General features: G+C 42.5%; 1 protein-coding gene across 3 annotated transcripts in view; it reads left to right on the top strand.

Moving 5' to 3' along the window:
• The window catches only part of LOC106850350 (contactin-4), a 271,490-nt gene that overhangs the window by 143,000 nt on the left and 103,184 nt on the right, over nucleotides 1-25,306 (top strand). The window lies entirely within an intron of this gene.

Below are 25,306 nucleotides of genomic sequence, written 5' to 3'. Positions count from 1 at the left end.
AGCTGGAACAGAGACCAGGCAGAGCAAAAGGAATAAAATAGGAGATTACTGAAATGATAAAATAGGTATTTATTGAAATGATAAAATAGGTATTTATTGAAAGGATAAAATGGGAATTTATTGGAAGGATTCACCTTGGGCAGTGCAAGAGCCTGGCCAGGGCTGCACCCAAATCAAATCCCAGATGGATCCTGGTCACGAGTTTTACACTTTGATAAGTTTTGGTTCATCTTGGGGTCAATGATCCACTCACAGCCCCAGGCTATGAAGTCTCAGCCCCCTGCCTTGCCCCCTTCCTTTTGCCATCGTTTCTGCTTTTTGGGTCCCAGTTGTCCTTGATTCTCTGCCTAGAAAGGAATTGTTTTGTCACCACCCTGTGAATAGAACTCACCAACACCTGACATGAAGTTCCAGAGTTACACACTAAGCAGCAGAGATTCTGAAGAATAGAAAAGCTGAAACCCAAGGCATCAGTTGATGTGCCCAAAGCAATCCCTGTTCATGGCTGCTGTCACTGGGTGGATGAAGGTGAAACTCATTTTCCTGTTGGTCAGAGTCTCCCAGCCCAAGCACCATTTCTCAAAGGTTTGCTCTGCCCCTTTCCTCTTCCAAGCTGCTGTTGATGGAAGTTGTTTTCCCTCATTCTGTGTTAAGCGTTTCCCTGCTCAATTAAACCTGCGTGGAGTGGAGTTTAAATCCCATTAAAGTGGTGTTGTGTTACAGCTGAGCCCTCGCTCCATTTAACAAATAATTAGAATAACATATTCCAGCCGTACAACCATCTCCTGCAAGTGCCCTTGCTTAACCTTTTCAGCCCAAGCTGCAACTCTCAGACCATTTCAGAGAAATTCCCAGAGATTTTGGAGGGATGTGCCTTTTTCCTGGAGCTGGAACAGTTCTTGAGAACATTTTTGGGGTTGCAGAAATCTGGTTCCAAAGCCCTGCTGGCCTTGCCACTGGCTGTGGGATCACACCAGGACTGCCCGAGGCTGTCCTGAGTCTTTCTGTCTTTGCCACATCCTTGATTAATTCCTCCTTGCACTGCCATTATTATTCTCTCACATGTGTTTTGTTCTGAGGGAGGGTGTCAGGCTTTAATTAATGTTTATGTCACCCTGGTGTTAACCTGGATTGCTCTAATTTACCTGCTGCTCACTCAGACTGTTTTACTGCTTTATTTATTGACGTTTGATTTCTCCCTTTCCCTTTGTGTTCACTGCCAGGTTACTTTTCCAGCATTTTAGATAATAACAAAGTACTTAGAGCACTGTTTACTTTTTTTTTTTCTGCTTAGCTCTACTGAACATAAAGCGACTTTTCTTCCGGTACTTAGGGGTACCTATTTTTAAAATTTGGTTCCAAGTCTTTCTAAATGTGCTTTGACAGTTTCTGAGCTGGCAGAAAATTGGATGCAGAGAGATTCTGCAATGCAGAGCCCCCACGTGTTTTGGGAATTGCAACCCCAGGGAAGTTGGGCTGTGGGAATACAGCGAGGATGAGCCTTTATTTCAAGCAAATAAATAAAAGAGTGGGAAAACAAAAGCATGGAAAATATTTTTACTGTAATTTCTCTGCTTGAAATACCTACTGCAAACTGCTTAAGGTCAGCAAAAAGAAAGTTTCAGGAGGATGTGTTTGAGGGGGGTTGCCTTTATCAAAAGATCTGTGTTTAATGAAAATACATCTCTCCAGCATTGGCTTTCTCCCCATTATTCTGCAGCAGCATTTTCCCTCCTCTTTGCATTGCACTGAATTTCCTCAGGCCTCAGATTCTCTGTCCTGCTGAGGGAGATTTAACAGTTGTATGGGGAGAGGAGTGCTGGAAGTTTTGTGTGAATTTTAGAACAGGTGCTGGGGGAGGAAATGGTTCATTTTTGCTGCAGGACGTGCTTTGGGCAGGTTTTAAATGTGGAATTTTCTGTGGCTGCCTGCAGCATTGGCTGAGCTGGCTGGAGGCAGGGCACTGCCTGTGCTGGGGGAATTCTGGTGCTGCCACGAGCAGGGCTCCCTCATTTGGGCTCTTTTTTAAGGGATGCACTTGGATTGATTCCCAGAGCTGTGGGAGTGTTTTGTGCTCTGGTGTTATGAACACACTCATAGGTTGCTGTTAAATATTCTGAAGTTAAGGGGGAAACTTGTGTTTTCATGTTGAGCAAACCATTTTCCACCTTCATGAAAAAATATTAATAACTGAGCTATAAAATGAAAGAAAGTAGTCTGCAGAAAAGTTGTCTACCAACTCTCCACAGTGCCTTGTGGACCTTTGAATAACACAGGAAATTAAGCTCAACTCTTAAACCTGAAAATGGAATTATTTGGTTTAGTTCTTGTAAGCAGAGGAAGTCATTTATTAAAATCCCTTCAAAGGATTCACCTTGGGCAGCACAAGAGCCTGGCCATGGCTACACCCAAGATGGACCCTGGGTCAGGAGTTTTCACACTTTTATCAGTTTGGGTCCATTTCCATCTTGGGTTCATTGTCCAATCCCAGCTCCAGGTTCTGCAGTCCCATCCTCCCAGATTCTCTCCTCCATTCGCTGCTGTTTGCACTTTTTGGGGCTGGAGCTGCAGCTGTCCTTGGCTGTGGGGCTGGAAAAGGATTGTTCTGTGTGCCTGAGCTGGGAGAACTTGGAACACTTGATATGAAATTCAGAATTGCACATTAATGCAGTGCAGAACCTGGAAAATATGAAAGGCATGAATGGAAACAAAAGGCTTTGCCTGGGGTGAGCCAGAGATGTGGCATCGTGTGCCTGCAATGCCGGACCAGTCTGAAAGGAAATTTTCTGAAAGGAAATTTTCTGTGTTTCTGTGACTTCTGTGCCATCCTTTGCCTCATTAACCTCCTGGAGCAGAGAGTTTCTCTGCTGAAGTCGTATTTGCATGTTAATGAGCTGCAGTGGCACAGACACATTAATGTCTGAGTGTGCATATACATATTTTACAGTGGGATTTAACCATTCACCTTCTGACAGTGCCGTGGGTTAAGCCCAGCTTAGCCCCACCCAGCCTCCCACTCACCTCCCTCCACCCCAGTGCAAAATCAAATTAAATCAAAATTTAAACTTGCAGGTTGAGATAGGAACAAGTGAATAATTGAAAGAAAGTAAAGTATAACCATCATAATATTATAATAAACAATAGTATTGTTTACTTTATAATAATTTATTTAATAGTAAATAATTTATTTAATAGTAAATAATAATATAAAGTAAAAAACCAGGTGATGCACAATAAAATTGTTCAACACCCACTGACCCATGGCAGATCCTGCCCTGACTCCTGACCAGCCCCTTCCATCCTCAAGCACCACATAAATACAGGAGCTTTAAGAAATTAATTTGTCCTGGAGCTCTTGGTTTGGGTTGTTTCTCTTTTTCTTGTTTTGTTTGGGTTTTGTTTGGGTTTTTTTTGTTTGGGGTTTGTTGTTTGGTTGGTTTGGTTGTTTGGGTTTTTTTTGTTGGATTTTTTTTGGTTTTTTATTTGGTTGGTTGGTTGTTTTTTTGGGTTTTTTTGGGGGGGGTTGGTTTTTTTTTTGTTGCTGTTTTTAGTGATGGTTTGGGTTTTTTTCCCAAAAATTTTTAACAAGAAAATATTCTCAGAAATGCCTGTCCAGGCATTCTTTGTCATTTTATCTCGTGCTGATCCAGCATAGCAGAACCCCAGCAGCTTTTCAAACCTGTTCAGAGCACTGGGGGAAAAAAATGCAACAGAGAGTCAAATGTGCTCCATTGTGAGACAAAACCCCAGAATTTATATCCATACATTCCTATGAAATGTAAAAATCAAACCTCAGAATTCACAGAGAGATGGGGATTTGAATTCATGCAGCTGCAGGTTCTGTACCAGAGAAATTCAGCTAATTTCGTGTCTGAATAGAAATAATTAAAGCTGGGAGCCCTGTTGTACATATTAAATTATGGTCTCTCCTAAACGAGGCTGCAGTTCAATTTGTTCAGTGGTTTTTGGGGGGTTTTTTTTGTTTGTTTGGGGTTTTTTTGTTTTTTTTCTGGTTCTGTGTAGCTCCCTGTGCACTTTGATGTGAGAGGGAAATGATTCATCTGCTGCGGCCCCATAATGAATGAATGAATGAATTAATTAATTGATATTTTGGTCAGTTCTGCAGCACTCTGCATTTCTGGAGCATTAATGAATGTTTGCACAGCAGAGGAGGCAGGGGCTGACTCCTGGTGCTCCTCAAACACCACCCAGCCCTGGGCACTGCTGGACAAGGGTTTGCAAATCACATCTGCCTTGCTTTTAATACTTTGAGTGAGGTTTTTTTTCTGATTATTTAGGGGTTTTTTTTCATGTTCATTTCCAATTCCTGTGTTTGGAAATCCCTCAGGAAGAGGTGTGACCCCCCAGCAGCATCAGCTGGCAGGCAGGTCCTGCATCCACCTCTCCTGGCTGGGAAAAAAAATGATTAAACCTCAGCGGGAAAAAACAAAAAATTCCTTTAAACTGAATCCAGAAGATTTTCAGCTGCCCAATTGGGGTTCTACAGCATCACTCAGCTGTACATAGAGAGCTAAGAAAATGTAATTTCTGCTTATTTAGGGATTTTGTGGTGAGTTTTTCTGTGCTTGCAGAGGGTTTGAGGCAGCCTGTGCCCATTTCTGTTCCTCACCTGCCAGCAGCAAATCCCTTTGCTGGATGTGACCTGATTGATCTGGGCCATCATTGCCCAAATTGTGAAATCAGGGGCCATGTCAATGCCAGCTCCTCATTTTTATATACACGTGATTAGCTGGATGATGTTGGTTTTTTTTTTTTTTTCCTCTGTTTAACTCTCCAGTCCATCTGGGCAAGTTTAATTGCCTCTTTCTCAAAAGTTAAGAAGATGAGATGGTGCACTTTAAATAAACCAGGGAGCAGACAGACATTTTTCTAAGCAGATGTTCCAACTCTCTGGCTGTGTATTGATCCCCTGTGTGTTTTATATGATGCCCCTTTTCAATTTAGCTCCTTTGCATTTGAATTAGCGTGTAGGTATTGAAATTAAATCTCATTTAGGGACTTATGGAAATACCTACTTTTCTACACCTCTAGCAAATCAGGGAGGATATGGACCCAAAGTGATGATTTAGTGCCAGTAAAAATGGGTTTTGAGGTGATTAGTCGGGTGTTTTATAGGTAAAATACTGCGTGATTCTTAGAAAATCTAAATATTATTGGAAAGGGGCTTAATTTGGCAATGTTTGTGTGGTGATGGAGAGGAAGAAGAGCTGAGGGATGTGGTGTGGTGGGAATCCTGCTGGCCTGGGGCTGTGTTTGGTGCTGGCAAAGCCTGGCTTAGCTGGTCAGAAAGCTGTCAGTGTGGGGGTTCCCTGCCTGCCTGGGTGCAGAATCTCTGCTCCTTTTCTGCACACTTTGCTGGGAATTTCATCATTTAAACACGGGGGGAGCCAGCAGTTCCCACGGAGCCTTTTTGGGGTGAAATCCTTGAGTTTTTGCTGCAGCCTTTGGAGATGGAGGGGCTGGAAATGAGATCATTTTCATTTGGGAAAGGTCCCTCAGTGAGGGGGGATCACCCAGAGGAATAAAACCCAACATCAATCCAGCTTGGGTAATGAAGTGCCAGAAATGTGGGCAGTCCCAGAACCACTGACAGCTCCACTGGACACAGGCTGGCCATACAGAAAATGAGTTTTTGTAAGGTCTCTCCCAAAAATCCCTGTCCCCTCCTTCAGCCTGGCCTGGTTGTCACAAGGGCTTCAATTTTTTTCCAGGGTTGGGGCCATTAAACAGAAGAGATGCTGATGTATTTTTGTAATTCATGCTCAAAGTCAGTCCGTGGCAAATCAATGTCTGCTCCCAATAAGTTTTTCTTGTAATGAATAGAGCACAGAATGCTGCAGTTCAGCTGGGCACTGCTTGATGCTGCTTTATTGAAGCATTTGTCAAATGCTGTGACAGGCTGTGCTCTGAAATTAAGAATATGCTGCTGACAGGCTGCACTGAGTCATTATTGCAAGTTTTAGGAAAGATTTCCTGTGTATTACAATGAAAAAGCAAAACTTGCCTGATATCCCTTCAGTGCTTCAGTGTGGTTTGGATTTTTTTATTTTGCAGTAAAATACACACATCCAGCTTCATCAAGCTAAGACACAATTGTTAAATAGTCTACATCATATTAATTACTCTCTAAAGCAAGGCAAGCATTACAACCATTTATAATCAACAACTGGAGAAGTTGCTGATCAATTAGACAGGTAACTAATTAGCCAGCCAGCAGTCAGCATCTCCACCTGAAGCTGCTGACTTGAAACTTCATTAAACTTTCCAGGTGTTGTGGAAAGTATGAAAAATACAGCTATCTTAATAGGTTGATGTGTCTTAATTCTCATTTTCTGAGCTGAAATGTCTGAAGATTGCATCTGTTTTAAGGGATATTGTCATTTGTAAAGCTTCCCATGGCTGTCTTGCACAGCTGAAAAGAAAATAAGCAGTTTGTGTGGGAAAGTTTGGAGTTTGTCCAGTGCATGTTGGGAACAGCATGAACTTAGATGTGTCTGAAATTCCTCTTATCCCAACTTTTAATTTGTACCATTTGTATCTTCTGCCTCGTCCTTAATACTTTGGGTGGGATTTCCTGATTATTTGGTTTTGGGGGTTTTTTTTGTTTGTTTGTTTTTTGTGTTTTTTTTTTTTAATGTTCATTTCCATTTCCCGTATTTGGAATCTGCAAAATAGATCCCTGACAGAATCCTGATATGATCATTTATTTGTGAAACAGGGATAATGCAGTGGATGATCATTGAGGCTTGGAAAAAGTAAATTTTTTGTGTGTGTATGCTTCCAAATTCTCTGTGTCCAGTAGCTTAAATTGTCTTTTACAACATCCCTGAAAAGTGGGATTATATGTGGCAAAATATCACAGCATTGGGGTATTTTTGAGCTTTACAGCTGAAGTCCAGGTTGTGGTGATTTGGCAATAACTGGAACAGTTGTTTTCTTTTCTCTCTCTCTCTCTGGATTTTGTGACCCCTTTGAATGCCTAACACAGATCTGATGCCCACCTTGTGCATCCAGGTTTCCAGCCTGCTTTTTTGGGGTTGGTTTGTGCCCGAACTCAAAAAAAAAAAAAAAAAAAAAAAAAAAAAAAAAATCAGTCCAGGCAATTCTGAAACTGTGAATATTGTAATGGATGGTACTTACTGCCAATTCAGGTTAAACGAGCAGGAAGGAAAGGTTAAAGAGAGACAAACTTTGGCCTTGTGCTTTTTTCCTGAGGGAAGGAGCATCCTTGGGAAGAGGCAGAGATGTGGGAGCAGAGCTCAGAGTGTTCGATCTGCCAGCTGGGAAATGGTGACTGACATCACAGGGCTGAAGGAATAATGGAAAGACACTCCCAAAAAAATCTCTCCTGGACCTGAAAATGGGGAGAGCTGATGTGTGGGGAGGGCTGTGAGGGACAGCAGGAGGGGGAACCCTGCTGGATGAGAGACCTGGAAATGCTTTTGCCATTGGGGGTGTGTTTGCCTGTGTTTGGTTGGGAACATCGAAGCACTTGAGAGAAAACGAGTTTGAGAGGCAGAGCAGCTCCTAAGCAGAGTGTGAGAGGTGGATTCCTCAGCTGGGATAAAAACTCTCAAACATGGAAATCTCGTGGTGCCTCTTGCAAGCTGGGGAGCCCAGCTGTGGCTCTCAAGTCATTCTGTCAGGGATGGCTGCATCTCAGTTTGGAAATGGGGAAAACTCTGCTGCCTCTCAGCTTTTTCATACCTGAGAGTGACTGGAGGCACTGGGTGGATGGGATTCCCCTCTCCTTTCCCAGAGAGGCAGGACAAGCACTGGGTCCTCATGAACCTCCCAAAAGTGACATTTCTAAACACGGTCATGAATTCCCAGCGTGTGTAATGTACATCTGCCTTCTCTCCCCTGCAATACTGAAATAACGGGGTGTGTACCCCAAATCCTGTGTCCTCCTTTTCCTCAGTGAGAAGCAGAGCTTCCCTGAGTGTTTTCCCTCTTGTTATAAAAGAACACTCTACAAACAACTCATTGGTAAATAATCTGCATCGAATTTCCCACTATTTATTCATACTGACTTTGTTTAAATAAGTTTAACAGTAACATCTATTGACCTCTGCTACATTCCTGAGCAAACTTGAATGCTCTCTTTCCTTTTTTTTTTTTTTTTGAATTTGTTGGTATATCAGGATGGAATATGGAATTTATCCCATAATGAAAGGCGAGGGAAAGATGCCATCAGTCAGTGGGAGGAGAGAGAACCCAGTGCTTTCCCATGTAAATTATGTGAGCTCTGGAAGGGAGCCAGGCATTCATTTTGTTAAAATGGGGTTTGATAATTGAAACTAATTTAACATCGACCCCATTAAGTTGCATTTTATTGCTCATTTAATCCGCCTGTCTCACGAGCTCCCAGGACTGGGACGAGGCTTTGGAATGTGAGTTTTGGATTCCTCAAAGCTGCAGCCACTCCTGCAAGTGAGCACTGAACCCTGTGGGGTCAGCATTGGTGTGGGGTCAGCACAGGTGTGGGGTCAGCACAGGTGTGGGGTCAGCACAGGTGTGGGGTCAGCACTGTTTTGGGGTCAGCACTGGTTTGGGGGGTTGAGCTGCACATTTTGGGCAGGATTGCTGTGGGAAGATGCTTTGTGTGGGAAGCAGCTCATGGATGATGGTTCCTCCTCCCCCCTGTGCCCTGTCAGAGCCTTTCCCTGCAGGATCCTGCATCCCCTGGGCTGCTTGGGACAGCTTTGGCACACCTGAAAAATCATCCCAGTCCTCCACCAGGGCAGCTCAAAATCACAGTGGGTTGGAAGGGACCTTAAATCCCACCCAGTGCCACCCCTGCCATGGCAGGGACACCTCCCACTGTCCCAGGCTGCTCCAAACCCCAGTGTCCAACCTGGCCTTGGGCACTGCCAGGGATCCAGGGGCAGCCACAGCTGCTCTGGGCACCCTTTATTGAATTCTGTCCAAAATCTCCATTTAAATCAGCCAAGGAGCTGGATCCATGGATTTTTAATTACACGGGATCCCCACCTTCTCCTGCCCTGCTTCAGCTTTCCTGTGTCTCACTGTTGCCTCACACAATCTCTCTATTTCACCACTGCTGCTTATGACTCATTAAATAATCTCATAATTGGTTCTCAGCCTCTGGGTGCTAATTGCATCGAGGCACTGGGGGATGGTTGCACACACAGAGCTGCATTTATCAAAAATCAGGGAGCAGAGGAAGGTGCAAGGACAAGGATGTGATGGATGTTTGTTTACAAACACCTTCTCCTGGGGATGATGAATTGCTGGAGCTCTCCCCTTGGGAAGAGGCAGCAGAGGAGCTGTAAGAGAGTGCCTGGCTTGCATCAGGGGCCCTGGGGACAGGGAGCTGCACCCTGCTCCTGGGAATGCTGCTCTCCACTGCTGGGAAGGGACTGCAGGTAAAAAGTGCAGATTAAACCACTGCAGGAATCACAGAATCACACAATCATACAATCACAGAATTAAACAATCACACAATCACAGCATCACAAAATCAAAGCATCACACAATCACAGAATCACACAATCATACAATCACAGAATTAAACAATCAAACAATCACAGCATCACAAAATCACAGCATCATACAATCACAGAATCACACAATCATACATCACAAAATCACAGAATTAATCAATCATACAATGACAGCATCACACAATCACACAATCATAGACTCAAACAATCACATAATCACACAATCACAGAACCACAGAATCACTGGATTGGAAGAGATCTTTAAGATCATCGAGTCCAGCTGAACCATGGCACCCAGTGCCACATCCAGTCTTTTTTAAACCAGGCATGATGAATCCATCACCTCCCCAGGCAGACAATTCTAGTATTTTCTCAGGAGTGTTGCACAGACCAGGTGGGAATGTGTAGAACTGTTTAAAGTTGAATCCATGGCTGAAAAGTGCTGGGAAGATCCACCAGGAGCTGGAATTCAGTGATCCTTGTGAGTCCCTTCCCATTCAGGGTTGATTCTGGACTGATTCAGGATCCAGATCCCATTTAAACACATGGGTAATATCTCCATTTTTAAATATACACACATGAATACGAAGAGAAAGAGCAGAAAATGTGTTCTTGCAAATCCAGTTCTCACCCATTGACAACGAGCAGCGTTTCAGGTATTGCTCAACACAGAACCTACAAATTAAAATTTAAAATTCAAGCACTAGAGAGTACAGGAAAGGGCAACCCTCGGATTTTATACTGGTGAGGGATTTACAGCTCCTTTGTACGATCAAAAAGCTTTTGGGGCAGGAGCAGACACAGAGAATTGGCAGAATTTTGGTGCTGGATTGCTGAGCCTTCTCACCATGCAGCTCCCATTCCCCAGGCCAGGCTGCTCACAGGTTGTTCAACACTGCTTGGACACTTTGGGAAAATCAGGAACTGCCCAACCAAGCTGGATAAAAGCACAGGAGATGCAAATCTGACCTGGGATTTGAGCAAGAGAAATCTCCATTTTAACCTTTGGATACTGGGAGTTATTCCTGGAATAAGGATGTTCTTGGAACAACCGTGTCACTGCAATAATGATCTGATTGCTGCATTTCTCCTTTTTATTTTTGACTAATATTGAATCAAACTTGAAAAATTTTATACAAATCCAGTTTGTTCCGACACAAACTCAGTGTTTGAAGCTCAGGTGTGGCTGTGCTGGTTTGGAAAGCTCTGGCTGGGTACAAAATGTGTTTATGGCGTGGGATTTTCCGGGGGGGGCAGGAGCGAAATGTGCCTGTCAGAGCTTTTGCAGGATTGATTTGTTACCCTGTGAGCTCTTACACCTTGGAGTCAGCACTGCCATTCACACCTCCTGCAAGGTGCTCAAAGGCTTCTTTATTGTGAATTTCTCTAATGTGACATCCAATTACCGCTGAAACTTCACCGCCCCTTCTTATTTTTAAGTGGAGGCATTCTCTGGCATTTTACTGCTGTCTTTTAAGAGTATTTAAGGGGATGCATGAAAATGCAGCAGTTAGCAAGGGTTTTGGCATTTAAGAGATGTCATAACAACTTTCTTTTTTTTTTTTTTTTTTTTTGAAAAAAACATTTTTAATGCTTGTCAGCTGATAAAACGTGTCAGTCTCAATCAGTGAGGTGAGGGTTCACACAAGGATAAATTTCAGCTAGGAAAAATCCTTTCCCATGCATTGGTCTGTACAACTGAGAGCTCTCCTGGCAGAGGAAAAGAGGCAGAATTTTGAGAAATTTAGAGAAAACAACACAATTTTTTCCACCAGTTGTGCTGGAGGACACCAAAAAACCTTCTGATGTTCCCTGCAGGATTTGTCCCTTCCAATCCTTGGTTTTTTTGGTTTTTTTTTTGAGCAAGCAGGAGTTTAAAACCTCTTTAAGTTGTTCCTGAAGACTTCAGATCTCATGTAAATTCATGAGTTACTGCGCAGCTGCCCACAGAGCATTGAAAGCAAAAAGAAAAATGTATCAGTTTGAATGTACAAATGTATTGGCAGCCAGTCTGGCCTTAAAGGAAAAACAGCTTTGCTAAAACCATAGAAATGTGTCACAGTGACTCTGGAGATGTGCAGTTCTCATCCTGAGCTATCCTCCATTATTAATGCAATCTAAAATATACAATAAAGGCTGCAAACAAATCCCATATACAGGGTTGAAGTGACAAAAAAAAACAAACAAAACCTTCTCCGTGTTCAGCAAATTTCTGCTTTTCTTTTCAGTATGTATTTCAATATCTATAGTGCAAGGGCAATGCCTCCCTTTATTTATTAATATAATCTAAAGTAGACAATAAAGACTGCAAAACTCCTCTATATATGGAGTTTAAGTGACAGAAAACCTGTGTGCAGCAAATTTCTGCATTTCTTTTCAGTGTATATCTCAATGTATAAAGTGCAAGGGCAATGCACCCTTTTATTAATATGATCTAAAATAGTAAAGGCTGCAAAGTCCCTTTATACACAGAGTTTAAGTGACAAAAAACCTCTGTGTTCACCGAATTTCTGCCTCTGGTGCACATTTAATTTTTTTATCAACTCTTCAATGTTTTGCAGGGTTTTTTCTTTTTTTTTTTTCCATGTAGGTCAAATTTAATTTTCTATAATAACACCACCTTGCTTTCCAGAAGGTGACCTCATTGCTGTACAGGTGTAAACATGACATTCCTTCTCTTTGGAACATATTTTTCCTGCTTTTTACTCTGGGTTGTTTTAGATACCCCATGTGAGCCAAGGAACCAGATTTAGATGACGAAATTCAATGTACAGTCAGAGAAAATGAGTGATTGGGATCCTTTATCGGGGCTGGCACATGGGCACTAATTATGGTCTCAGCTATTCTGTATCTTAATCAATTCCAGTGATCTTATTTGTAATTTTTATTCTTCCTGACAAGGAGCTACTCAAAGAAATAAATTTGCCATCAGTGTAATTTGCTTTTTGGGCACAAAAGGCTCCCAAATGAAAAGGTTTTTCCTCTTGGAGAGATCTCCCTCATCCACTGTTGGGCTCTGTTAATGATTCCTTTGTCCCTTTTTGTTTTCTGAAGGGCTCAGGATGTGCAGGCAGCAGCTCCCAGTGCCCACCAGTGCCAGCCCAGCAGATCCATTGGCCCAGCTCCAGAAAGTCAGGATTTGTGACCAGAATCACCTCACATTCCCAAAAACCCAGCCTGTTCCTGGCAGAAAAACAGAGGCAGTGTTTGGGATGTGTTTGAAAAGTAATAATGGGATTTGGGAAATGAGGGAACAGAGCAGGGTGCCCCTGGCAAAGGGATTTTGATAAGGTCTTGGAGCACCTCACCTGATGAGTGCAGAAATGAGCACCTTTCAGATACAGCCCTTCCCCTTTGTTGTGCTACAGGTGGTTTTGAAAACAATTTACAAAGAGGCTTTTTTTTTTTTGTCTTTTTCACGCTGTTAAAGCAAATTGGTATGTAATTAGATTTATATAGTGAATAATCTTATTTGCATATCCAATTAATTCTTCCTGTTTTAATTTGCTAGGGTTGGATTCACATTGGTAGTAAAAAAATAACACTTAAATTATCAAGCATTCAAATTTTCTTTTGCTATCGTTTGTTCAAGGTCTTCCATTAAAATTTGATCCTGGGCATCTAAAAGCTGTTAAATAGAATGGGAAAAGGCCATTAAAAAACCCCAACCCCCTTGTGTGGGTTGTGTTGTAAAAACATTAAGGGTTGCTTTAAGCTGATCAGGGGGGTGCAGTGTGAGTTTAGACTTTTCAAGCACTGTTTTATCACAGAATAGTTTGGGTGGGAAGGGACTTTAAAGGTGATCGAGTTCCACACAGGGCAGGGACACCTCCCACTGTCCCAGGCTGCTCCAACCTGGCCTTGGGCATTTCCAGGGATCCAGGGGCAGCCACAGCTGCTCTGGGAATTCCATCCCAATATCCCCTCCATCCCTGCCCTCTGGCAGTGAAGCCATTCCCTGTGTCCTGTCCCTTGTCCCCAGTCCCTCTCCAGCTCTCCTGGAGCCCCTTTGGGGTCTCTGAGCTCTCCCTGGATCCCTCTCGTGTCCAGGTGAGCACCCCCAGCTCTCCCAGCCTGGCTGCAGAGCAGAGGGAGCATCTCAAGCCCTGGCAGCAGCTCCATGGGCGCTTTCCCACTTTGTCACTTCAGCTGTGACTCTGTGCCATGGTCTGCTTGAGGTGTCAGGGCATGGGTTGGGCTTGATGGTCTCGGGGGTCTCTTCCAACCCAGTTATTCAGTGGCTGTGTGATTCTGTGACTCCTCACGGCCCTGCTCAGAAAAGCAGGAGACAAATAAAGGTGTGGAAGGAGGGTCGTGATTCCAGAAGTGTGAATTGTGCTGCTCTAAACCCCCCACACCTCAACACAGCAGGGATGAACAGCTCTTAGCTCGGGACTGAAGGCTGCAGTTTCAGCAGCTGCCGGTGGATGTCTGCAGCTTTATTCCTGCTCCCAGGGGCTGTGCTTTGCAGCTCGAATCCAAGGAAAGTTCCCGTTTTTCCCTGAGTCAGGAATAACCTGGCACAGCTTCTAAAAGAATCCTCCTCCATCCCTGGCAGCCAGAACAGCTTCATCAGGGGCTCTGCTGCTGCTTCATCTCTCCAGACTTCAGGTTCCACTTGAGAGCTGCTGGGGAGCCCCTGGGCTGGGGGAGTGCTCAGGAGAAATCCTCAGTGCTGAGAAATCAGCAGGATCCCTTCATTTATTTGTTTATCTATCTATCTATCTATCTATCTATCTATCTATCTATCTATCTATCTATCTATCTATCTCTCTCTCTCTCTATCTCTCTATCTCTCTATCTAATTTTTATCTATTTTTATTTATTTATCCATTTATTTATTTATTTATTTATTTATTTATTTATTTATTTATTTATTTATTTATTTATTTCAATATTTCTCTATTTATTTGTTTATTTATTTCAATGTGCTGGAGGCAGTTTGTTCCCAGCAGGTGTGAGACACACAGGTGCCAGCTCCCCTCCCAGCTCGTTTGGAGTTTGGGAGCAGGGATCTGTTATCCAGGGAGTTAAAAACAAAGGAGGGGGTGAAGAGGAATCAGAAAAGGATGGAGCAGGTACATGGTAACCTGAATTTAAAGTGAGATTTCAGCTTAGGGAAAGTGCAGATTGATAAAGGAGCCTGGAATGACTCTGAAGGGTGAGATCCTGTTAACTGGGGACTGGAGTGTCAGAACTGTGTCATTTATATTAATAATTTCATTTAATCTCATTTTTAGTAGTTTTATTGATCATTTTATTATTTATTATATATTTATTTATTATTTCTTTATTTTTATATTTTATTTTTATTCCAAAGTGTTCCTGCTATTTTGAAGACATTTTGGATGTGTTCCCAAGGGATGGAAAGTTCTTCCTAGTGGCTACAGGAGGATCTGTCCCTTTGTCTAACACATCAATTGATGTGCAATAAGCTCCCTGTTCTTATTTTTTTCCACTGGCAAACTCCCTGCTCACCTCTGAGTGCCCTTCACCCTTGTCATAATGAGATTGCTGATCTCCTAAAATTAATTAAAGGGGTTTGATTTCACTTTAATACCCAACTGCTCCATTGCATCTTTGCCAAAAGCATCTCTGCTTTTATTTGAGACCAATATTTTGAGCAGCTTGTTTTGTAAAATGCTAATTGTTACCAGAAAATACACTGGTTTATTATTTTTGTTTTTTGTGGAAGAAGATGGCCTTGGAGTTACCAACTTTTGTTGCTACTATTGGGTATTTAATGGAGGCAAAATTTGATTACAAGAGTGGGAAAAAGTGATAGTAAGTGGTTGGCACACAAAGCCTAAAAATCTTCGTGGTTTCCTTGTGTCTGGCATCAGGGGATGCACACCCTGCATTCATTGAAATAGAAAAAAAACAAAAAAAAACCATGTGGGGATGGATTTTACAGGGGCTGAAGGGTTAATTCAGGATTTAGCAAAAAGGGAGAGGGACAGAAAATCGCTGTTCTCATGTTGGTCCATGGAGCTGCTGCAAAGTGAGCAGAGGGCAGTGCAGAGCGAGAGGATAAGAATTGAAAATTCAAACAACAATGTCTTTTAAAGTTTTAATAAACGAGGCAAATGCATTGCATAATTGTGTTGCAATGATTTGAAACAGGTCCTAAGGAAAATTGCTTTGAATCCTAATTAGCAACTAATGGTTATTAGCTAAATCCAGCGCCAGGGAAGAAATAAATAGTTCCGAGTGCTCAGCTGTTGCTTCCACCTCCAACCACCGCAGCTGTTGTCCCAATTTCGGGCTATTTTTACCTAAAAGCTGCAGGTCCCAGGTAGGCAGCAGATCCCAGAGAACACCTGGCCTGTGCTGCTGCCAGCCAGGGTGAAATACAAATGAGGTGACAATTGGTGACAAAACAATTCCTGCGGACGGGTTTTATCTCCTGAGGATCAATTGCTCTCTCGTGTTGAGTCAGAAAAATCAGCTTTGCTGGGTGCTGAGCTCTGCTGAGGCTGTGAGGTGTGAGCAGGGCTCCAGGTGAGGCATTCCCACTTGGAGTCATCACCTGCCTGCTCTGGGAACTGTTCTCCACCGAGCTCCAAACTGCTTTTAGCTCCCAGGGCAGGAAAAGATCCTGCACATCCCAGCGTGTCAGGAAACTCAGGGAAAATGACCTCCAGCTCCCAGGCACTTACTGCAAACCTATTCTAAATTGAATACACAAGCCAAGATAATACAGGCTGTTTGATAAGAAACATTAGAGAAATCCATAACACGAGGCTTTTTATTATGGGTTTATTACATCAATCTCTCCAGTGGGTAATGGAACTTGTAAATATACTCTTATGTAGGAGTCTCCTTGCAGGCTTTTTATTCATGCTGAAGTAAGCACAGCAAACTTATTTGCTGTCAGGGTACATTGAATAGAAGATGAGTATTTATTTTGGTTCTAAAGAGGTTCTGCTTTCGTGGATTGGAAGTCGGAGCAGCTGTAGGAGAGGAGGTGGGAGCTGCAGGGGGGTTTTGGGGGGAAATGAGTTTTTCCAGGCAAACTGCTGGTCCCTGTATGGGATCCAGGGAACATTATGGGCTGTGGGTCGTGTGCTCAGAGCTCCTTCAGGAGGGAAAAGTCACTTTGTTTAAGCAGGAGCTTGCTGTGTGCTCATTGACTAAGCCCAGCAAGATGAAAAATCAACCGTGGGATTAGAGAAATATTTAAGGGATACATTCCCTGCATTAGTGCACAGTGCAAACACGGGCACAGCTCACTCTGCACTGTAAACATTTGTTCTTTTACTGGGAAAATGCTTTTAATTCTCTTCTCGAGGTAAACAAAGCAATGCTGCTGCAGCAGGAACCCAGCAGGCTTTTGCTTACTTGGGAGAAATCAGGGGGACATTTGTGCTGAGTAAAGAGTGGAGGAAAAGTTTTCAGGAAAGTTCAAAAAGGAGTTCAGATTGTAGCAATGCTAAAAAAAAAAAAAAAACAAACAGGAACAGCTTACAACTTGAAGCAGATTTGTTGGAGGATGGAGAAGTTAATTGGTAGTTGTCTTAATATAGGGAAAATAGTCCTTAATTAGAGGATGTTAATTGGACAGACAGACCAGAAACGTGCTGAGGTGTCAATAAACTCAGAATTTTAACAGGTTTTTTTAGGGTTCCCCATCCCTGGCAGTGTCCCAGGCCAGCTTGGACAGGGTTTGGAGCAGCCTGGGACAGTGGGAGGTGTCCCTGCCATGGCAGGGCTGGCACTGGGTGGGATTTAGGGTCCATTCCCACCCAAACCCACCCCAATAATCCATCCCAAAGCAGGAAGGATGTGCTTTATACTGCTGCAGAACAACCAGCCACGTCTGAGTGATGTTTGCACCTCCAACAAAGACAAAATCCTTTTACTTTTTTCTCTTTTTTCTACTGTATGAGACAAATTATGAGTGAACATCGAAGGATGTGTGTGTTTAATTAAGGTCTGAGGGTTACAAATGTGCTTGAGCTACGAAACCACATCTGTGTCAAACCCAGCTGTGCTAAAATGCATCAGCAGAAAGCTCAGCACTCACTTCATCTCTGTTCTCCCATCTATTAATTACATGTTCCACCTCTTACATCTTTAAAAAGACAGAAATTTTTAAGAAAGATGCTTGTTTTCATGTCTTCATGTATGCTTGTTTTCCTGCCTTTGTGTTTTCATGGTTTTATGTTTGTTTTCATGTCTTTATGGTTGTTTTCATATCTGTATTTATCTGTTTTCATGTCTTCATGTATGTTTTCATGTCTCTCTATGTTTCTTTTCATGTCTTTATGTTCGTTTTCCTGTCTTTACATTTGTTTCATATATTTCCGTGTTTGTTTGCATGACTTTAGGATTGTTTTCCTGTCTTTAAGTTTGTTTTCATCTATTTTTGTTAGTTGTCATGACTTTTTGTTAGTTTCCATGGCTTTCTATATGTTTTCATGGTTTTATGTTTGTTTTCATGCCTTTATGGTTGTTTCTTTTAATTTCTTTATATATGTTTGTATTCATGTCTTCATGCATTTCTTCATGTCTTTCTGTATGTTTATTTTCATGTTTTAATGTTTGTTTTCATGTTTTTATGTTTGTTTTCATCTCTTTATGGTTGTTTTCCTGTCTTTGAGCTGCTTTTGGTCACTTCCTCAGTGTTCTTACAAACTTCCCTGCAGCCACAGTGCTGAGGGTGCTGAACTCTCTCAGAAGTGATGGCTTGAGCAGCAAATGGCTCAAGAGGATTTTTGTGGCTCTCAGAACAACTCCCTGCCCAGAGAGCAGAGTGATCCATAACGAGTTTATTCCCTGTTTAATCACCATTTCTCATTATGGACTGTGCTGCTGTGCTTGCTGGAGAAAAGTTAAAGCCCAAGCTCTCTGTCCAAGATAAAAGGCAGCTTACAGAAATTCTTATTTGTCTTTGAGGTTTCTGGGGAAAAAAAAAAAAATAGGCTTTTGGTAGTGTGTTCTCAATCCAGTATAATCCTTAATTTTCAAAACACAGAAAGCCATTATTTTTTTTTTTTGCAATTGTAATGAAAAAATTGCTGAAGCAGTGCACATTATTTCGATTACCCATTAAGCCTTCTCTGCTCTAGAATGAAATTACATGATTTTCCTTAATTTTCTTGCTTTTAACTTCTGACTTGTAATTTACCAAAAGAGAAAAACAAACCACTACAACTCCCATTACTCCCAAGATGAGTCAGTTCCTCTTTTGGCATCTTTCTGATATTTTGGGCTTCTTATTCTATAACATTTATTTTGCACCATACTTCTGATCTGTGACTTCTATAAGGCTCTGGCATTATATTGGCTTGGCATAAATGGACTTTGCATAGAGAGTGATTTATTTCACTTTATTTCATGTTGATCACTTCATCACAGTAAACCATAATTTCTTGTTGAGCAGTGAAATAAATGTGGGTTTTAATTATAAAGGAATGGGCTTTGATCAGATGAAGAAAACAAATGTGATCCCCCCCAATTTAGGGGAATTCTTGTCTTGCTCTCCTCATCAATATTGGATTTGCATTTTGTATGATGTTGCATCTCAGTGTTCTCTAGGTGAGGGTCCAAAGTCTTCATAAGTAAAGAAAAATTAAATTTTGCCCTTGGGAAAGGCTCTGCTGGGCAATTGAGGCTCTTGGCTGTCACAGAATCATGGAATTGTTGAGGTTGGAAAATCCCTCCAGGAGCATCGAGTGCAGTCATTCCCAGCACTGCCAAACCCTCCTCGACCCCGTGTCCCCAAATGTCACATCCACACCTTGGGGGCACTGCCAGGGATGGGTCTCCCTTCCCTCAGAGCCTCTTCCAATGCCTGGCCACCCTTCCAGTGAAGATATTTTCCCTGATATCCCATCTAACCCTGCCTGGCTAAAGCCATTTCCTTGTAGTGCATTAAAGACTCTGTCCCCTCTTACTGACACACCATAAAAAAAGGAATTTCTCTTCCAAAGCTGAGCTGGGCACGGGGGGTTTGAAATGAACCACTGCAGGTGAATTCTGTCTCTGGGGCATCCCCATGGTGCTGATCTTCAGAGGTGAGTGAGTGTGGGAAACAGAGAAGGTAGAAAAGTCTCAAAAGTTGTGTGAAAGCAAATTTAAGAATGCTGAAGATGCAAGGACAAGAAACAACAGGAATGTGAATTGTGTAGAGAGAGGCCTCAGGAAAATATGTTAAGCAAGACAGTAGAAATATGTAAGTTTATAATAAATAATATCCATTGTTTCAATCTATTACAAGCAAGCATTGTTCAAAGCAAGATGTACCTGCAGCTTTATTAATTGCCTTAAACAAACACTTGTCAGCTTTTAACATTGTGCTATTGGCTAGAAAGTTTTAAAAAGATTTCATAACAAAGAGAATTTGTTGTCACAGGGAGAGCTTTCACCATCTCCTGTGTCTCACCCTGTAAAATGAGGCTGATGATGCTGATGGAATTAAAGCTCTAAGACCACCCCATCCCATGATTGCTGGATATATTATGTATATATATAAATATATATATATAGCATCACATTCATATACATAGTATCATATATATTAACATATCTAGTACCATATTTATATGATTAATTATATATTAATATGTTTAATAATTCCAACAAGCAAGGAGTGTTTGAAAGCTTCACCTGCTCCTGTGACACCAGGGGGAAGAAAGGCTCTCCTCACAAATGCCATCCCTCTGAGCTTGGAGAGTGCTAAATTGCAGTGTAAGAAGTCACAAGTCAGGGTTTTGACAGCTATTAAGAATATCTTTTCCCTGCTGTGTTGCTTGAAAGTTCATAACATTTAAAAAAATTAAAGGAATACATGTTATCCTGGGCAGATTGTACAAATTGTACTCCTGGCTGCTCCTTTGATGTTTTGCTGATTGAACTCTGAGAACTTCATTTAAGTCTCCCTCAGTTTGGCATTTAGTGGCATTAATTTCAAGGCTGGGTTTGTGTGGGGTCTGGTGTTTTTGTGTCTGTGTTTGCATGGAGGGTCTGGGTGCTCTGCAGGGGTAACCCAGCAGAAAAATGGGGATAAATGGTGATTTTTGGGGTTGGGGAGTGCCTGTGGTGGAGTGGCCAGTGCTGGGGTGTCCCAGCTTCCAGAGCCACAGCAGGAACTCTCTGTGTTCCCAAATTTCCCACTGGATACTGGGATTGGCTTCTGTTCCTGCTCTGCTGAGGGCTGCAGAAACAATCTGGAAAACAAAAATGAAAAAAATTGCAGAGCAACTCCTCAAATGTGCCCGAGTGACAGAGAGAGCAGCTGAGCTGCCAGCCCCACCCATCCCAGACTTCCAATGCCTTAAATCCATTTATGGGACAGATCCACCTGCAGATCACAGCCCTGAATCCTTTTCACAGGATTCAACACTCTCTAGCTTTAGCAGCAGTGAAAAGTCAGGGAGGTTTTCTTGTCCAGGGTCAGGAGCCTGCCCAGCACTGGGGTGTGCAGTGCCTGGCAAGGAAGGGCTTGGATTTACCTCTCTGTGTAACTCCAAAGCAGAAATCCTTCTCTTTTCCTAAATATCTTGATTATTTTTTAAACTTCAGGGTGCCATCAGTCTTGCATCAGACTGAAAATTTTACCCCAAAAACATAAATTTATAACAAGATAAACATGAGGTTTCCCTTTCTCACCATTCTTTCAGTTACCTTTTAATTTCTTATATTGAAATATTCTCCTTTCTTCTCAAGGCAATCTAGAAATAGGAAGAAAATTGCAGAGGGTATAATTGTAATGGGGCAGATGCTTAAAGCTTGCCTGTGCCAGTGCTCTGTGATAGAAAGAAATGTGTTTACAGTTTACTTCTTCTGTTTTTTTTTTTTTCCAAAATGGGGGAAAACAAACCTCCATCAGGTGGAGATGATGAAATTTAGTCACACATGTCCCATTGCAGCGTTGTCTCAGGGACATGGAAACGTTCCAGAATTTCCAAAACCAAAGAGCCAAGGAGAAATGTGCCCTCTGAGTTAACAAAGAAGTGTTTTATTCTCTGCCTTGTGCATGGTTTGAAAGTTCTGTGCCTGTGGATGATGATGGATGGATGGATGGATGGATGGATGGATGGATGGATGGATGGATGGATGATGGATTCCAGGGTACCCAGGAGAACTGGGAATTGTTTCCCTGCCCTGATTGCAGCTTGTGTGCTGGTGACCCAGAGCAGGCAGATTTTCAGTGCCCCTTGGGAGGCTGAACCACCCCGTGAGCATTTTCAGTGCCACGCTACAAATCCAATTGCAGGTGTTGGGCTCTGAGTGTGCCAGGCTGATCCCTCCTTGCCCTTCCAAGCCCTGGTAATTCCATCTGCTTATTCACAAATATTTGAGGAGGGAATCCATGGCCTAAACCACTGTGTAAATAGCTGGATAAAAAGTTGGCAGGGATCAGCTTTCCTCCTGACAGTGCCTAATGTACTTAAAGCTGAAGGGAGCAGAGAGGCTTCACCTTGAAGCCAAGCACCAGAGAGCTCCTTTCACCTTGAAGCTTTCTGCAGGGTTTGGCTCCTCAATCAATTCACAGCCTGGACACATTGCCACAGTTGTCTTTGTTTTTCCAGCAATAGATGAGGCAGAGATTATAGGTTATTCCCCCAGGGATTTGTCTTTTCTAAGGCTTCATGATTTTAAAGGAAAGAGGCTTTTTTTTTCACGACGAGTGTTTTCATAACTTTGCCCGTCTGCTGCTGGGGTGGGGAGGGTGGCATTTGTTAGCCTGGCTTTTGCACACCTTCCTGATTACATCAAAGATTTAAATCAATTGAATTTCAGGGAGATATTGTGGAAAGGAAATAAGTGGCTTTAAAATATGCACATGTAACCAACTACTTCTGTTTTTTTCATATATCCACTTTACAGTCCCTGTCCCACTCAAGACAGCTGAAAGTTTTACAGTAATGATGTGTGTTCTTGGCAATTATATCAGCACCTTACATCTTACTAATAAATCAACAGATAATTAGCACAGGCCTTGGAAACACTTCTACTCCCAAACAGCAAGAACACCCAGCACTGGTGGCAGCACCGTTAGCACTGTATTAATCTCATTTTTACTATTATTTTATACTTATTCACAGCTCTGTCGTGGGCTGATATTGTCCTCAACAGAGGAAGGGAGCAGGAGGAGGAAAAGGGACAGCAGGGGAAAAGGGAATAGCAGGAGGGGAGAGGGGACAGGGGACAGCAGGAGGCTCACAGGACCTGTTGGAGACCTGTAGGTGCCACAAAAGAAGCCCAGTCTTGTATCAAGGGGCTGTCCCCAAAGGTGCAGAGATATGAGGCCCTTCCCTAAAAATCACCGCTTCATAATACTTTTAAAATATCTGGGGTTTATCCTTTTGGTTTTGTTTTTTTTTTTTTTTTTCTTTTGAACAGGAAGCACCTTTAATGGGTCTTGTTCATTGAGAAGTCTGCAGAACTGGTCATAGCAGGATGATATGGTGTAAATATTCTCTGTTTTAATTCCAAAGCCAAGTGCAGTCGATGTTAACAGAACTGGAAGGCAAAAATTCAGGAGTGAGCCGTGCAGGGGAGCCCTTTGCAGCTGAGGAGGATGGAGTGCAGCTGCTCACCTTGGAGAGCTGTGCTCATCAGCCATGCCCTTGAGCTGTCCTATCCATTCCACTTCCCACTTCTCTGAAGAGCTGCTCTTCCCAAGGTGCAGTTTTGTCTCGAAGAAATACTGGCTTGTAGCGGAGTATGAAAACACCCCAGCACACAGAGCAGGGAGCAATTCCCTGGGCAGCAAACAAGGAAAGGATTTTTCTCATTTATCCTGGATATACTCCAAGAATTCTCTGTTCAGTTCAGTTATTATCTTTCCCTACGGTGTGGAATATTCAATTAAACTTTCTCTCAAATTGGCCATAACTTTCAATGGAAATTAAAGCAGTTCTATTTAGGTACCAGTATCTGTCACCAGGCTTAATGTTCAGAGAGAATAGGAATGGTTCCACCTGTTTGGTGTGAATTAACCTCGGCTGACATTCCCCATGTTTCAATTCCTCAAAAGCAGGGGAAGGATGACAGCATTTAGCATCCAACTGCATGTGCTGGCTCTCAGCTTTGGGGTACTGGAGGGACACAGCAAATACACTCTTCATTTGGAATGTATTCCAATTAATCTGGCTTTTTTTCTTTTTTTTTTTTTTAAATAGGTTTTGTGATTCACTAGGAGGAAAAATATATATCGAGCAGAATGTTCTTCTAAATGATCTTATCACTTTCCATCCAACACCATATGGACACACACCTCCTCCTGTGGTTAAAATGCTTCTTTTATTGTGAAATCGACTGAAATTTCCTAGCTCCTGCCTCTTACTGCAAGAAACACACTTCTGTCAGAGGAGGCAGACCCAGAGCAGGAGTACATTTGTTTTATCTGCCAAGGAGGGGGAAAAATGCTTTTTGGAACCCAATCTTGTTTGCAGGTTGTCTTAAGCTGAGCGTGTGTTCATTCTGGGTTAACTCATTTTGGGCTCTTCAAAAGAAATGTAACTCAGAAAAATAAAATCTGCCCCTGGGAATGTCTCACCAGTTAGTTTGGCTGGGAAAGTTATTTATTTTATTGTCCTGGGACAATAAAATTGTCCTGGCAGCAGCTGTGAATGGTGTAATGGGGAAGTGGTGAAATAACTGAGCACTTCCAGGTGTGTGCACACAGATATGCACTGCTTCTTGTTCTTTGTTGATGAAATGACCAAAAAAGAGTCCATTAGACACAATCTGATGAGAAAGGTGAGGGTAAAAGCCTCCAAGCACAGCAAAGAGCTTCCCCCTGGCCTCGGTGGTTTCTGTGGATTGAGCTAGTGTTCACCAGTGATAAGCCAAAAAATGTGTTATCACTCTTGGAGTGCAGGTCCCTGGACATTGCTGTGACAGAAATAAAGTTACCACTTGGAATTTGAGAAAGAAAGTGTAGAATTTGTATTTCAGAGTTAATCCAAATAGCAAAACTTGGCTATTGCAATGCCTTTGGCTGTGCTGACAACGAGCATCTGAGTAGCAAAACTTAGGCAAAAATTGGCTTTTTGTGGTGCAGGCACTTGTAGTTTTCCTGTCTGCAAGAATCTAGATGGCAGCTTGTTTTATTTATTAGTGACTCTTTAGTGCTCTGTGAACCAAATCCTCCTCGTGTGTCAGGTGCTGTGGCTCAGCCCTTATCAGCCCGTGGTGGGATCTGGGCTGCAGTGATTTCAATCACACATTAAGGCTGCAGCAAAGCAGCTCCACAGGCTGAAGATTAAATAGTTTGGACTTGCTTATCTTGGTTATACACAGGCAGCAATAAGAGGAAGAAGAAAGGCACTCAAAATAATTTTATCTAGCTAGTGTCGTGAGGTTTTTTCCTGCTCCTCTGCTCTCCCGATAGGCTGCAGCTGCTCTCTGAGCTTCTCCCTGCCTTGCCCAGCTCCCTCTGCTTGAAAATTCCACCAGGATTTTCCCCTCTTGCTGCCTAGAAGGAAGGGCGAGCATTTTATTGCCCTATAAAAGCTAAATGTTGAACAGTGTCAGCAGCAGGTGCAATATTTAAAAAGTGTTTTCATTTGATCTTTCATGAGCTTCTGCTTCAGCTTGATTAAAACGAGTTATTTAGTAGATACAGTTATTTAGTATCCAGCATTTTCACCTATTTGTGACTATTTCTACCTTTAGTCCTCTGTCTGAGTCTGTGTTTTTTTAATTGTAACTAGCTGACTAATTAATGACACAGCCAGGATGTGGTGGTTCTTACACATGCAGCTCCCATGCCTGGTGTGGCCCAGTTCCATTAACCCTTGCAGACCAGGATGCTGCACGTTCACCTCTGCTCCAGGTGATGTCCTGGATGTGTGGGGACACTT

The sequence above is a fragment of the Sturnus vulgaris genome, chromosome 11 (genome assembly GCF_052056855.1).
Source record: "Sturnus vulgaris isolate bStuVul1 chromosome 11, bStuVul1.hap1, whole genome shotgun sequence".
Lineage (NCBI taxonomy): Eukaryota > Metazoa > Chordata > Aves > Passeriformes > Sturnidae > Sturnus > Sturnus vulgaris.
Note: the sequence above shows the minus strand (reverse complement) of the source record. Positions and strands in the feature narration are given on the sequence as shown.